We start from the raw sequence: 15196 nt of genomic DNA on the forward strand, positions 1-15196 counted from the left end.
CTGTCGTCTCGATGCTGTGCGCGGCGCATAGCGCTGTGACGTCATGTGCTGCGCACAGCGCCTGACGTCAGGACCTCCGCTGCGATCCGGAACCAGGAAGGTAAGTAAAGTATGTTACTATAGTAACAGGGGCCCGCGGCCCGAGTTACTATAGTAACTTTTTATTGATGTGGTGCGGGGGGCCGTGGGCCCCCCTGGCTTCGGGGCCCGGTCGCAATTGCGACCGCTGCGACCCCTATAGCTACGCCAGTGGTCCACGGGCCTCTGTCTCAGTCCTCAGCATCGCGCAGCTGAGAACTGAGTCGGCCAGCAGAGGAACGGGCCCCCTTCCCACGCGGGGCCCTTGTGCAGCTGCACCGGCTGCACATGCGGTATGTCCGCCCCTGAGTCTGGCCTCCTGGGATCATGTTGCATCCCATGTGACCGCCGCAGCCAATTACAGGCTGCAGTGGTCACATAGGCTACAACGTTACTCAGGGAGGCCGGACGGGACTGTACAGGAGGGACGCGTCGCCATAACAACGACCTAGGTAAGTGTGAGCGTTTTTTTCTGCTGCTCTCATCAGCGGAAAATCCATCTGAAAAAACGCACAACAATGTGGTGCGATTTTTCGAATGAAATGTACTGCGGGTTACAGGTCGGATACACTGTTATTTTTACGCAGTGTATCCGACCCATGAAAACCCGGCCTTAAAGCGGTTTTCCCATTAGGGACATTTATGACATATCCACAGGATATGTCATAAATATCATATAGATGCGGCTCCCACCTCTTGGGCCCACACCTATATCTAGAACGGGGTCCCCTAAACCCTGTTCTAACACAAAATGCTAGAATATGACACAGGCTTATGTTAGGGCAGTACATAGTGTGCCCTAACAGCAGGCAAACTGTACAGACAGCCCTGGGGTCCTTTTTACGTCCCCAGGGCTGATTGCAGAGAGATTCCCTGGTCTTCTATTTGGGTTGCCGGTAACGCAATCATGCCTTGGACACGGACCGCGCCGATCAAAGGGTTAAATAAGCTAGGGTCTGAATGTTTTCCGATCCCAGCTCCTGCTTAGAGGATGAGCGCTCAACAGCCTCTTCTACAGCGACGACAAAAGAGACCGCTGTAGACGAAGCACCTGCCCTGCCTTCCCTCAAAAGACGGTTGGTGATTGTTAAGGGTTTAACTTTGCCGAATTACAAATTCAAGAATGAGTTGTCATCTAAATAAGCCTCAGTCTAATGGTTCTTTTACATGGCCCGATATTGGCCGTGAAAACGGTCACCGATCAACGAGACAGCTCGTCGATCGGCGCTCGTTTGCTCCTTTTATAATGATCTATGATCGGTGATTTATGGGGACAAACAATCATTACTACGAACATTTGCCCCATGCTGTTAGTAAACGTCCGTCACTTTAAGGTTGTCATGACTACTAGCCAAGCTTCTGGGTGGCTCTGGTTTGAGATACAGAGTTAATCTAATTTCTCTGTCTGCAACCTATCAGGGCCAAGAATGGAGTATTTGAATCTGTTCAGTTTTCTCACTGTTGCTTGTGATTTTTCTTGTGTATGCATGTGTCTGATCAAGCTCCTGGTTACTCTGTGTATCACCTTGACTATTTGGACTTTTAGTATCTCCTGGTTTTGTACTCTGCTTGCTGATTACCCCTCTGGCTTGTCTGGTTATCCGTTCTGGTATTGCCTGCAGTTGCACCTCCTGTCCAACACCGTATTCTGTAAAAGCAACCTGGGTTCTATGCAGCCAAATCCAACCTGCCTTGTGGTGCGCTTTGGTAAGACCATAGGGTAGCCTTAGACTCCGCTGACCAGAATGGTGACGGACTTGAGGTAGCGGATTTACCTGCATGCTTGATCCAGACAGTCTCCAGCTGTATTTTGGGGAATTTCTCGTGTAACAATTCCATAAACTTGCACTCAGGTTGCTCAAGTAGTGATTCCTTGACACATGCATTACCATCATGTCGGCAGCACATTTCCCCTTTTATACAGGGATATATTTTATTGGCTGCACAAACGAACAGATCAGCCAATGAACGAGCGTTTGCATGTTCCACAGGGAAATGATTGGGAACACACGTTCATATGAACGCACATTCGCCCGATCATTGGCCTGTGTAAAATGGCCTTAAGTGTTCATGCACACGGCCTAATCCCAATGCCATACAACCTCTGAATTGTACAGAACCATGATACGTACGCTAAGCACTCTATGGTACCCAACTGTACCCATATATGAGTCTCATTTTATACGGAGGCAGGCAGAGTTGTTTTTTTCTATTGTATTCTGAATGAATTATTATTGAGCCATAGAGATTCTGTGTGCATAATGCCTTACGGGAGCATTTTATATGATATCACTATGTCTGGCAAATTAGCAATTATGCAATTTCCTTATGTATTAATGAAAATGGATCTAAAGATGGAGTTTCACTAAATGACAATCTTAAAAAAAGCTACTGATAACCATTATGAATGTTATATTATTTAATATCACAGTATATTATTTTTTTAGTTACGTGGTACCATAATCTCCTAAGGTATTCTACAATATGGTATTAAACTTGAACAAATATCAAAGCATAATAGTTTTCAAACACAGCAGTAACAGAATGAGACCACCCCAAGTTTAGTGTCAAACCAAAGGATGGTTAAATATTAAAGGAGATGGGAAATTAAAATAGGCTCTTGTTTTATTATGTTTAGCCATTCACACCATTTAGAAGTGTCTTTTGATGTGTGAGTGTGAATTGACTCTCCCGCACCTTACTAATGCTTTTATGAGTTGTAACTATGCTCAGCAGCAGTTGGAATGATCATGTTAATAGCATTGTGTCACCAATGAAGCTGAGTATTTTGAATGCAATTTACATCTGTTCTAAAGAGTGACAACACTCTGACACTTGAAGTACAATATTATCATGGTGCCTTAAGCTTGTGCTTGCTGATAGAAATAACAGTATCTCATACTTACCTTTAAAACCTGTGAAATAAATTAAAGGGTTTTTCCTGTTTTCAACATTTAGGGCATCTCTTAACCCCTGCTCCACCAAACAAGATGGTTGTTGGCTGCTCCTTCAAGGCACAGAATGAATGGTGCCACGGCTCCACATGTGCGCGGCTCACTCTTTTTAAATCTGGGAATTATGAAAACATAACAAATCCCTCCTCTGCTGTCATTAAGTGGCAGCAGAAATAACACAAAGTAAAGGCAGTTGTCATCTGACCTGACAGCCTATTAAGAGACTACTGACTGCTTCACTAAAGACTATAGTTGTGTCCCATTCACATACTTCAGGCTGCCATAAGCAGCAACCAGTAGTCTGCTGACAGGATAGCAAGTTAGCTGAGGGACCTTTGGATGACTACTACCTAGCCATGTTAATGCATTTCCCTAATATTTCACTGAATGTACTGTAAAACTCAGACTAAGGCTTTATTCAGACGAACATGGGGAAACTCGAACGTGAAAAACTACCATTTTTCACGTCCGAGTTGCCCCCGTGTGGGTCCCGTTTTCACGGATCCCCATAGACTTGAGTCTATGGAGGGATCTGTGAAAACGGAAGAAAATAGGACATGCTCTATTTTTCGACGGACCCTTCAAGTGGTCCGTTGAAACAAGAGTTGTGTAAATGGCCCCATTGAAAGACATGCATCCGTGTGACGGCCGTTGTTTTAATGGTTGTCACACGGACGTACTCTACTTTAGTCTGAATGAGGCCTAAGAAGGATTATAAGCAAAAAGCTAAACTACACGCTGGAGGTCATTTTATATAAACATCACATTCATATAGAGTTTTATAAAAGTCTAGAAATCTGAATATTATATTATAGTTGTAGAAATAATCTAAAGTGGGCCAAAGCAAAATAGTGAATTAAGTTTTTTAAAGACATGGTGAATAGAAAATTAAAGTCATGTCATTTGCTTTAGGCTGACAAATAAAGCCATTAGATAGGCTGCCAAGCAGATATTACAGAATTTAGACCTTGACATGACCTTGACTTTTGACTGGGAATGCAACAGACTGTAGCATCCAGTAAAACCTTAAATAATGACAGGTAGGCTATTTATGTCCCTAGATTTATATTGCTACAGAAGTTGTGTCAGCCAAGGTATATTGTAAAACCTAGAGATAGAAAATATATTTGTTTTTTTAGTGAAATATATGTAAATAATGAGAGTGCAGCATTTATATCACTCAGTATCCGGTACATTATATACAGGTTAAGTGATAAGTGTCTGATGGCTGCGGGCACCAGCCCACAGGATTCCCACTGATCACTAGAACGAGGCTCCCGAGCCCCCCGTTACCCCTCACTGCAGGACCACAGTGAGGAGAACTTGAATGGAGCGATGGACGAGAATATGCGGTGACTCTCCATTCAAAGCCATCAAGACTGACGAAGACAGCAGAGCACAGTGCTCAGGGGGCCCAGGATCCCCGTTCTGGTGATCAGTGTGGATAGGATATAAATGTTGATTCTGGGAATACCCCTTTAACTGTAGCAATGAAAATAGCAGCATAGGATAATAATGTGATATATCCTATCTTTTGCATAAAGGAGAACCTACATCGTAAAGCTACTGTATACAGCAGCACAGTGTAGTATAATTATATTTATTTAGTTTATGTTATTTATATAGCACTAGTCTATTACATAGCAATGTGCACAAGTGTATATATTGTACAATCTGTAATTTATCTTCTGTGGACAAAAGTTAATGCTTCTATTAACATCCATTGTGAACTTGGAGCAGTATGGTTCAGAGCTTGTACAAGGCAGATGCAGCAATAAAGGAAGGATCAGGCAACCTGTCCCTTGTGAAGAATTGTGGAGTCAGCAGGAAATAGAATCTATGTGTGGCCTAGGTCTGGTGCAGGATCTGCAGGTGCGCAAACAGCTGGTTGCCAATCACCAAGGGCATAGATGACATACTGAAAGCTATTTGCAATAGGTGAATAGCAGGCAGGGCCCACTGGCCAAAGAGATTACTTGAGTAGGCACAATAGTTAAAGGCTGCATGTCGGAGATGTTGGTGTCTATAACCATGGAGAGTTAAAGAGAAGGGAGGCAAAGAGGTTACAATGGTCACATTGGCGGCTTGCAAGATGGCATGCTTGAACTCAGGATGGAATAGGTCACACAGGCCAGATCCCTTCGGGCTTGTTGTCTCTGTATCTGGCCAACTTTGGGACCTTTCAGTTCTTTGCAGACGTCTGTAGAGGCACATCTGCTTCTGGGCTTGTCAGGCTATGCCTTGAGTAGGCCTCTTTTTGTATTCTACATTGGTTTCTGTCTAAAAAAGAAACAATATGTATATATATATGTTTTATTTTTTATTTATTTAGAGCACTTGCAGAGGATAATCTTAGTATCTTAGGGTATATTCACATCAGCGTTCGGTTTCCATTGATGGGTTCTGTCAGACCTTTCTGTCGGAGGAACCCATCAGCGGAAAGGCAAATGAAAACCATAGATTCCTCTTGCATTACCATTGATTTCAATGGTAATGCTTCCATTGCTAATGGTTTTCGTTTGTCTCCGTTTCCATTGTTTTTTTGGGCATAAGCAATACCAAGTCAACTACACTATTTATTCAGTCAAAAAAACTGAAACACTATGGAACGGAAACAAATGGAAACCATTAGCAACGGAAGCATTACTATTGAAATCAATGGTAATGCAAACGGAAGCTATAGTATCCGTTTGCCTTTCCGTTGATGGATTCCTCCGACGGAAAGGTCTGAAGGAACCCGTCAACGAAAACCGAGTGCTGATGTGAACGGGCCCTTAGAAAGCATTTAAAGAGGCTCTGTCACCACATTATAATTGCCCTATCTCTTACATAATGTGACCGGCGCTGTAATGTAGATCACAGCAGTGGTTTTTATTTCGAAAAATTATCTATTTTGACCAAGTTAGATTTATGCTAATGACTTTCTTAATAGACAACTGGGCGTGTTTTTACTTTTTGACCAAGTGGGCGTTGTAAAGAGAAGTGTACGACGCTGACCAATCAGTGACCGATCAGCGTCATACACTTCTCTCCATTCATGTACTCAGACATCGTGATCTTGTGCTTTCACTTACTCACACGTTAACGTTACTGAAGTGTCTTGAGAGTGAATAGATATCACCTCCAGCCAGGACGGGATGTCTATTCACAATCCCGACACTTCGGTAATGTTTGTGTGGGACTTACAGCACATCGAGATCACGCTGTGCTTTCATTTACAGCGTGATCTCGCAAGATCACGCTTGCTGTCCCACACAAACATTACCGAAGTGTCTGGATTGTGAATAGACATCGCATCCTGGCTGGAAGCGATGTCTAGTCACTCTCAAGACACTTCAGTAACGTTAATATGTGAGTAAGTGACTGCACATCATGATCTAGTAAGATCACTATGTGATGTGTAAATGAATGGAGAGAAGTGTATGATGCTGATTGGTCACTGATTGGTCAGCGTCATACACTTCTCTCCACAACGCCCACTTGCTCAAAAAGTAAAACAGTTGTCTATTAAGAAAGTCATTAGCATAAATCTAAAATAGGTCATAACTTGGTCAAAATAGATAATTTTTGGAAATAAAAACCAGTGCTGTGATCTACATTACAGCGCCGGTCACATTATGTACAAGATAGGGCATTTATAATTTGGTGACAGAGCCTCTTTAAGATGATTTATGAAATAGCTAAAATCTTTATAATACAAAATACAACATCCAGCAAATAGAACACATGTGGTTTATTACTTTTCATTATTAAGCAGAATGTTGTTGTGGTGTCAAATACTTTTGTTTTATTTTAGACCATAACGTTGTCACCTCCCTTGTATAGCCATTTTCTTAAGGAATTATTCAGACGAACGTAGAATACATCCGTGTGACGAGCGTTAAAACAACGGACACATGTATTTAATGGGGCGATTCACTTGGCCGTTTTTTCAATGGACCGTGTGACGGGTCCGTTGAAAAATAAAACATGTCCTATTTTCTTCCGTTTTCACGTATCCCTCCATAAACTCAAGTCTATGGGGATCCATGAAAACGGGACCTGCACGGGGGCAACACGAACGTGAAAAACGGCTGTTTTTCATGTACGAGTTTCCCCATGTTCGTCTGAATAAGCCCTAAGAAATACAATATGTCTAATACCTTGTAACATGTTGCTTCCCAGCATGGATCACCTTAGGGGAATGAGTTAAAAAGAACCTCTTTGAATGTGTTATTGTTGTTTGAAATGGGGCCTTAGAAGCTGTGAAAAGATTCATGTTAAGTGTTTCCAACCGGAAGGCTGTAGGGTAATTAGTGGATAGAATTACAGTACAAGTCTGATATAATGCCGATTGTTGATAGTAGAATGTATGGCTCATTTGCTCCTAGTGATCACTGAGCAATTATCCAACTGGCTCTCTAACTATCCAGCTATTCTTTAAAAGAGCCACTGTATCCTTATTCCAGTTAATGATTGATGGCATGGAAGCTTTTCTACAGTTCAAGACAAATTGCCAAACAATATAAACTGCATTTAGGAAACGATCATAAAATCTGTAGTGAAAGATTTATTGCCCTGAAATTAACTATTTGGGGGTATTTTAATTTTGATCATCAAAAGTTCCATTTATCTGACTTAAATATAAAATAATGTGCAGCGGGATATTATGTAGTAAGAATTATAAATGAAGTTAACAGAACAGTAGGAAAAAGTAGAAAAGTAAAGGTGCTTGCTGCTGAAGTCCCAAATCAATAAAAAAAGAGTCAAGAAGCCACTCAAAATATGATCACAGATCTCAATTTATTTACCCATTCAATGTTTCGGTTCCAAACTCAAGCAATTTTGAAGCATTGTACCTGTGTACAATATGAGCTATATAAGTATAAGCATATATCGTATATATTCCTACATTCTTACAATATTATATTACTATTATGTACTACATATACTATAATTATGTCTATTATATATGGCAAAGAATAATAATTGTCATTACCATTTATAATCTTACTGTTGTATATAACCTTGTATAAGATTAGTCATAGTAGGCATGGAAAATAATATTTTTTTTACTACTGAATTTACTATTATTATTCCTCTAGTAATGTGACTTATTTTGCTATTTCATGTACTACTGCTAATGACAACAATTATTAGAATATATATACAGCATAGATATATATATATATATATATATATATATATATATATATACATATATATATATATATATATATATATATATATATTTATTTATATTTACGCTAGCGCTCAGAAAATTAATTTGCCAAAGTGCTGCTCTCATATATATATATATATATATATATATATATATATATATATATATATAGTAAAATCCTCCAAAACACGAGACAGCACTCCTCAATAAGTGAAAAAGTGGATTTATTCACCACATGCGACGTTACAGCCCTACTCCATGGGGTCTTTCTCAAGCAACTCATGGAGTAGGGCTGTAACGTCGTATGTGGTGAAGAAATCCACTTTTTCACTTATTGAGGAGCCCTGTCTCGTGTTTTGGAGGATTTGACTAAGTATCTAGGGATACTGGTAATGTGTCCAAACGGGAATATTGCACCCTGATTGTACGTATTTGAGAAACAGTGCTGCTTCTTTACTATATATATATATATATATATATATATATATATATATATATATATATATATATATGCATATATATATACATATGCATGTATATATATATATATATATAGATCTATATAAAGAAAAAAAAAGCAGCACAGCTTCAATGGTCGGGTGCAGGAAATCCTCCCTGACTCAGGCTACGAGTCCAGAAAATTTAAATGGTAAAATAGTAGCGGCCCGGTGGCATCTCTAGCACCGGAGGGGGCCCCCGGTGCTAGTGACAGCCACATTCACTTGTATTTGCGTCTTCAAGATGCAGATGAAAATGAATACCATAGGCTGCAAGCTACTTTAGACCTGCAGCCTATAAGGCGATGAGAAGACTCCCTGCACATGCTGGCGTGATGACGTCACTGCATTACACTGGTCTGCGCAAGCGTCCCACCCGCAAGATTGTGCAGCGCTCCGTCCATTGCGGGAAGGGGGCAAAGTAAGTACAATATTGTTTTTTGGGGGGCCATATGGCAATATACACGGGGGGATTGCTGTGTAGCACTACATACATGGGGGGTTGCTGTGTAGCACTATATACAAGGGGGGAGCTGCGTGGCACTATATACAAAAGAGGGGGGCTGTGTGGCACTATATACAAGGGGGACTGTGTGGCACTATATACAAGAGAGGGGAGCTGCAAGGCACTATATACAAGAGATGGGGCAGTGTGGCACTATATACAAGGAGGGGCTGTGTGGCACTATATATAGGGGCTGTGTGGCACTATATACAAGGGGGACTATGTGGCACTATATACATGGGGGCTGTGCGGCACTATATACAAGGGGGGCTGTGTGGTACTATATACAAGGGGGTTGTGTGGCACTATATACAAGGGGGGCTGTGTGTCAGTATATATAAGGGGCTGTGTGGCACTATATACAAGGGGGCTGTGTGGCACTATTTACAAGAGGGGGAGGGCTGTGTGGTGCTATCTACAGGGGGTTTGTGTATGGTGCTATCTACAGTGGTTCTGTGTGTGGCGCTATCTACAGGGGGAATGTGAGGCGCTATCTATAGGGGGCTGTGCGTAATGCTATCTACAGGGGGCTGTGTGTGGTGCTATCTACAGGGGCGGGTGTTTGGCACTATTCACAGGGGGGGTGTGTGGCACTCTCTACAGGGGGAGCTTTGTGGTGCTATCTATAGGTAGGGCTGTGTGTGATGCTGTCTACAGGGGGATGTGCGGGCGCTATCTATAGGGGTGTGTGTGTGATGCTATCTACACGGGCTGTGTGTAACACTATCTACAGGGGGTATGTGTGGCGCTATCTATAGGGACAGTGGTGAAATTAGGGATTCTTTCATTCATGCCTATAATTGGCGTTTATAACTGTCTATTTTACTGGTTTACTTGTAATATTATAGTATTTAAAATAGTAATAAAAACAAATTTTAAATAAATGTTCTTATTTTCTTATTTTGAAAACTATATTAGCGTTTACTGGGGGTATTATTTTTGGTCATCAGATCGCCCACCATTGATGGAGACTTGCCCTGCTCCCTAACTGCTCTGCTCAGGAGCTGCAAGACTCAGGGTATGTTCACACGGCAGCGTCCGTAACGGCTGAAATTATGGGGCTGTTTTCAGGAGAAATCAGCTTCGTAATTTCAGCCATCATGGCATGTTGAGGCACTTTTCGCTGCATCAATTACGGACGTAAATGGAGCTGTTTTTCCATGGAGTCAATGGAAAATGGCTCCATTTACGTCTGAAGAAGTGACAGCCACTTCTTTGACGCGGGCGTCTATTTACGCACCGTCTTTTGACAGTGACGCGTAAATTTACGCCTCGTGGGAACAGACCAACGTAAAACCCATTGCTTTCAATGGGCAGATGTTTGCTGACGCTATCGAGCTGCATTTTCGGACGTAAATCGAGGCGTAAAACATCCGATTTACGTCCATAAATAAGCCGTGTGAACATACCCTTAGAGGGAACATTGCCAGTGACCTCTCTTTGTGGATAGCAGAAAAGATTGTGGGAAAGCAGTACTCAAAATGTAAAAAGATTTAATCACCAAAAATTTCACAGCAAAGTTTCCCCCTTTCTACGAAGGCATTTTCAAGTTTGACGGCGGGCAGGACCCGTCAAGCAAAATCCACAGTGTGAACTGACTCTGAAGGCCCTTTTACACTGGTCAATTATCTGGCAAACGAGCGTAAACAGGGCAACGATTAGCCGATAATTGTATCATTTTAAATGCCGGAAATATTATTATTGTTAGCAGCACATCTCCCAGTGTAATCAGGGAGATGTGCTGCTGACATGATAGAAATGTATGAGGGTAAACGATCATAGTAATGAGTGCTCGTCCCCATACATAGCTCCTTGTGAAAGGAAGAAACGAGCGCCATTTGACGAGCTGTCTCGTTGATCGGCGCTAGTTTACACAGCCCACATCGGGCCATGTAAGACCACCCTAAGTCTTGAAAAAGTCCCTGTCAGAGGGATGAAATGTTGCTTCTACATTGGTCAATAAACTAATCTCTATTTAATGAAGCTCTTAGGCTGCAATATCTTCTTTTAATATATATATATATATATATATATATATATATATATATATATATATATATATATATATATATATATACTGTTCAACCACTGACAGGTCATGTAAATAACATTGATTATCTTGTTATAATGGTAACAGTAATTTCTTCAAGTTGAAGTGCTGGATGCAGGAAAAATGGTCCAGCGTAAGGATCTGGGCTACTATAACAAGAGCCAAATTGTGATGGCTAGTCGACTGCTTCAGAGCATTTCCAAAATGGCAGGTCCTGTGAGATGTTCCTGATATGCGGGAGGTTAGTACCTACTAAAAAAGGACAAAGGAAGGACAATCGGTGAACTGGTGACAGGGTCATGGGCACCAAAGACTCATTGATGTGCATGTGGAGCAAAGGTTAGCTAATCTGATCCGATCCTACAGAAGAGCTACTGTAGTACATATTGTAGAAAAAAAAGAATGTTGAATATGAAATTAAGGTGTCAGAACACATTTTATCGCAGCTTGGCCACTTGAGCAACAGAACTGGACAGTGGAGCAATGAAAGAAGGTTATCTGGTCTGATGAATCATGTTTTCTTTTACAGCATGTGGCGGGCCAGGTGCGTTTGCATCACTTACCTGGGGAAGAAGTCAAGACGGCGGAGGCAGTATGATGCTCTGGGCAATGTTCTGCTGGTATTTTTATGGATGTTACTTTGACCAGTTCCACCTACCTTATCATTATTGCAGACCAAGAACAACCCATCATAGTATTTACTAATGGTGCTGGCCTCTTTCCGCAGCGTAATGCACTCTGCCACACTGCAAAAATATTTTTGGGAACATGACAAAGAGTTCAAGGTGTTGACTTGGCTTGATCTTAATCCAATCGTACATCTTTTTAATGTGCTAGAAAAGCAAGTCTGTTACATGAAGGCCCCACCTCAGCAACGTACAGGACCCAATGGATGTCGGATAACACAGGACACCTATATCTCCATGCCTCGACGGGTCAGGGCTGTTTCGGCGGCACAATGGAACCTGCACAATATTTTTCTTAAGTATATTGGAACCTGCATATTAGGCTGATTCATAGATTCATGTTTTAATGCATTTTCCCAATGCCAGGTATTGATCTAAAAGGAAGAAACTAAATAAAGGAAAGACTTATCTCCTTTGTATCCACTCTTGTATTTGTCTCTAAAAATAACATCAGAAACTACACCAAAAATGTAATAAAAGCTAGCCTTGCACCTAATGCTTTCAAGGTTAACTGAAGGTTTATGTCAGCCTCCCCATGACCTTACCTTTTATGATGTTTATGATATTATTCTAATCTATACACACAACATATTATCTGTGTGATGAATATTTTTAAAAATTAATTATTAGAGGCTGCAGTTTTTAATTTGTGTTAAGATATGGGAATTGCAGATTGTAGACCACATGGAATTGAAATAATGATGCTGTACATTTTTGACAATGTTTAGAAAACCTACAACCATCTAATAATGCACTTAATGCCTCACTTATATTCCCTGACACTTCCATTCATTTGAAGCAAATTCAAGATACTGGCGTTTACATAAATATCCAAACCACTAAACATTAAAATAGAGTTGAACTGAGAGTTCACATTTCATTTTGGATTTACACCAAACCAGAACTAATAATGCCTGGTCAGCCATTATTGACATTTGGTCACATTTATAACCACAACATATCAACCTCAGTCAACCCTTCCAAATGATGCTCACTGACCTCACACTCTGGAATAGCATGACAAATAAACTTTTTTTGCCTGAGGTCATTGAAAAATACAAAGGTGAAATCCCATGAATTTCTGCTGTGCCTTTATCTTACTCCTGTTCATCCTGTATGTATATATATTTATATACATATGTGTGTGTTTGATCCAGGGCACTTTCTGGGAAATTACCATTAATTAACAATTGTGCCTCCAACTTGTTTATGTTCCATTATCCAAAATTGCATTCTATATGTTTAATATGGGAAAAATGAGTAAAGTGTAAGATAAAAAAACGTAATAAATACAATTTTGAAAATAAGTGAACACATTAAATTACTTATTTTAAAGAGGTGAAATCGGCAACTATTGTATTTTTAAGGGTCGTTTTAACAAATTTGTTAACCAAAATATATACAACTTGTAAATACTAGATTAAATGTACCAAGGTATGGGCAAATAGAGGTGGAGCCCGCATGGAGATGGAGAATAACTGACTCCACCAGTTGTGCCCTCCAGATACATTCACTAACAGTATATAGTGCTGACAGCACATTGTAGGGAGAGTCTCAGACCACCACTTCTCCATTATTAACAGGACCTCTACTGAAATCCTATTGAGGAAAAAATTGTGGGGCTGAATATAGCTATTTATCCCTGACATCATATGCAAAGTCACTGTCCGACCATTGATAATAAATAGACAATTATGATCTATATGAGCTCATTCTTTTTATTCATAGCTTTAGGGAAAATATTTTGACATGAAGTATATTGTAAGTTTAGAGAATAAAAATAATAATAAAACAAAACCCTAAACACCTACAATCACAAGTGATGGGCAGTTGGTGTTTACTGTAGATGGAAAGGGGGATTAATTTTAATGTGAAGAAGAAGGAGTGGAGGTATTTAATAATGGAATGTAGATTCTTAAGAAGTCAAGGATGGGAGGATAAGGTCACAAGGTAAACAGTGAATACCATAATTATCATGACTATTTCTGAAAACTGGTGCTAATGGTCATGGAGAAATGAGGCTCAATACCATATTTTGCTTTCTATAATTTTGATAAGCCTTTTTGTAGTTGGGTCATAGCAATTGGAAGTGGTCTTCAGACTCCTGAAAAGTAACTCCAGTACTTCTTTGATATATATATATATATATATATATATATATATATATATATATATATATAGAATAAATGCATTTAGAAAGCAATCAGTAGCTCTATCTGTATATATATATATATATATATATATATATATATATATATACACACTACCGTTCAAAAGTTTGGGGTCACCCAGACAATTTTGTGTTTTCCATCAAAACTCACTATAATGGCAGGGGAGTAGGGAAACAGACAGTGAGCCCTAAACTACCCACCACTCGGTCCCTGCCTACTTGCAACGACCCGCCCTAGGCGACGGGGTACAACTGGGCGACGGTCCCTACGCTCAGTAGGTGCATGACAGACAAACAGACAAGGGGACACAAGCAAAGGGAAATGGGGCAGTTGCCCACGGCAACACCGTGAGCAACGAGAGAGGTGAACGAGCCGAGTCAAACCAGGAATGTACGAGGTACCAAACGTAGAGCAGGAGAGTAGTCAGTAAGCCAGGGTCAGTATGAAGCAAGGTCAAATAGCTAGGAGCTGCAGCAAGGCCAGGAAACCACACGAGAAGAATCACAAGCAAAGGAGGAACAGGAAAGGCAGGTATAAATAGACAGAGGGCGGGAGCTAGCTCCATCTGGCCAGGCTGCGATAGGCTCTCCCACTCCTAAGCCTGCCACCCTGAGTGGTGGAAGATGGAGTCAGTCCCAGAGACATAGAACCAGGTGCAGACTGATTACCAATGTGCGTATACACAGAAGTTGTGCCTGGCAGATCCTTTACACTCACACTTATATTTATCAAATGAGATGCAAAATGACTAGAAAATATAGTCAAGACATTGACAAGGTTAGAAATAATGATTTTTATTTGAAATAATAATTTTCTCCTTCAAACTTTGCTTTCGTCAAAGAACGCTCCATTTGCAGCATTGTAGACCTTTGGCATTCTAGCTGTTAATTTGCTGAGGTAATAGGGAGAAATTTCACCCCATGCTTCCAGAAGGCCCTCCCACAAGTTGGATTGGCTTGATGGGCACTTCTTGCATACCATACGGTAAAGCTGCTCCCACAACAGCTCTATGGGGTTGAGATCTGGTGACTGCGCTGGCCACTCCATTACAGATAGAATACCAGCTGCCTGCTTCTTCCCTAAATAGTTCTTGC

The sequence above is a fragment of the Rhinoderma darwinii genome, chromosome 11, assembly GCF_050947455.1.
Source record: "Rhinoderma darwinii isolate aRhiDar2 chromosome 11, aRhiDar2.hap1, whole genome shotgun sequence".
Classification (NCBI taxonomy): domain Eukaryota; kingdom Metazoa; phylum Chordata; class Amphibia; order Anura; family Rhinodermatidae; genus Rhinoderma; species Rhinoderma darwinii.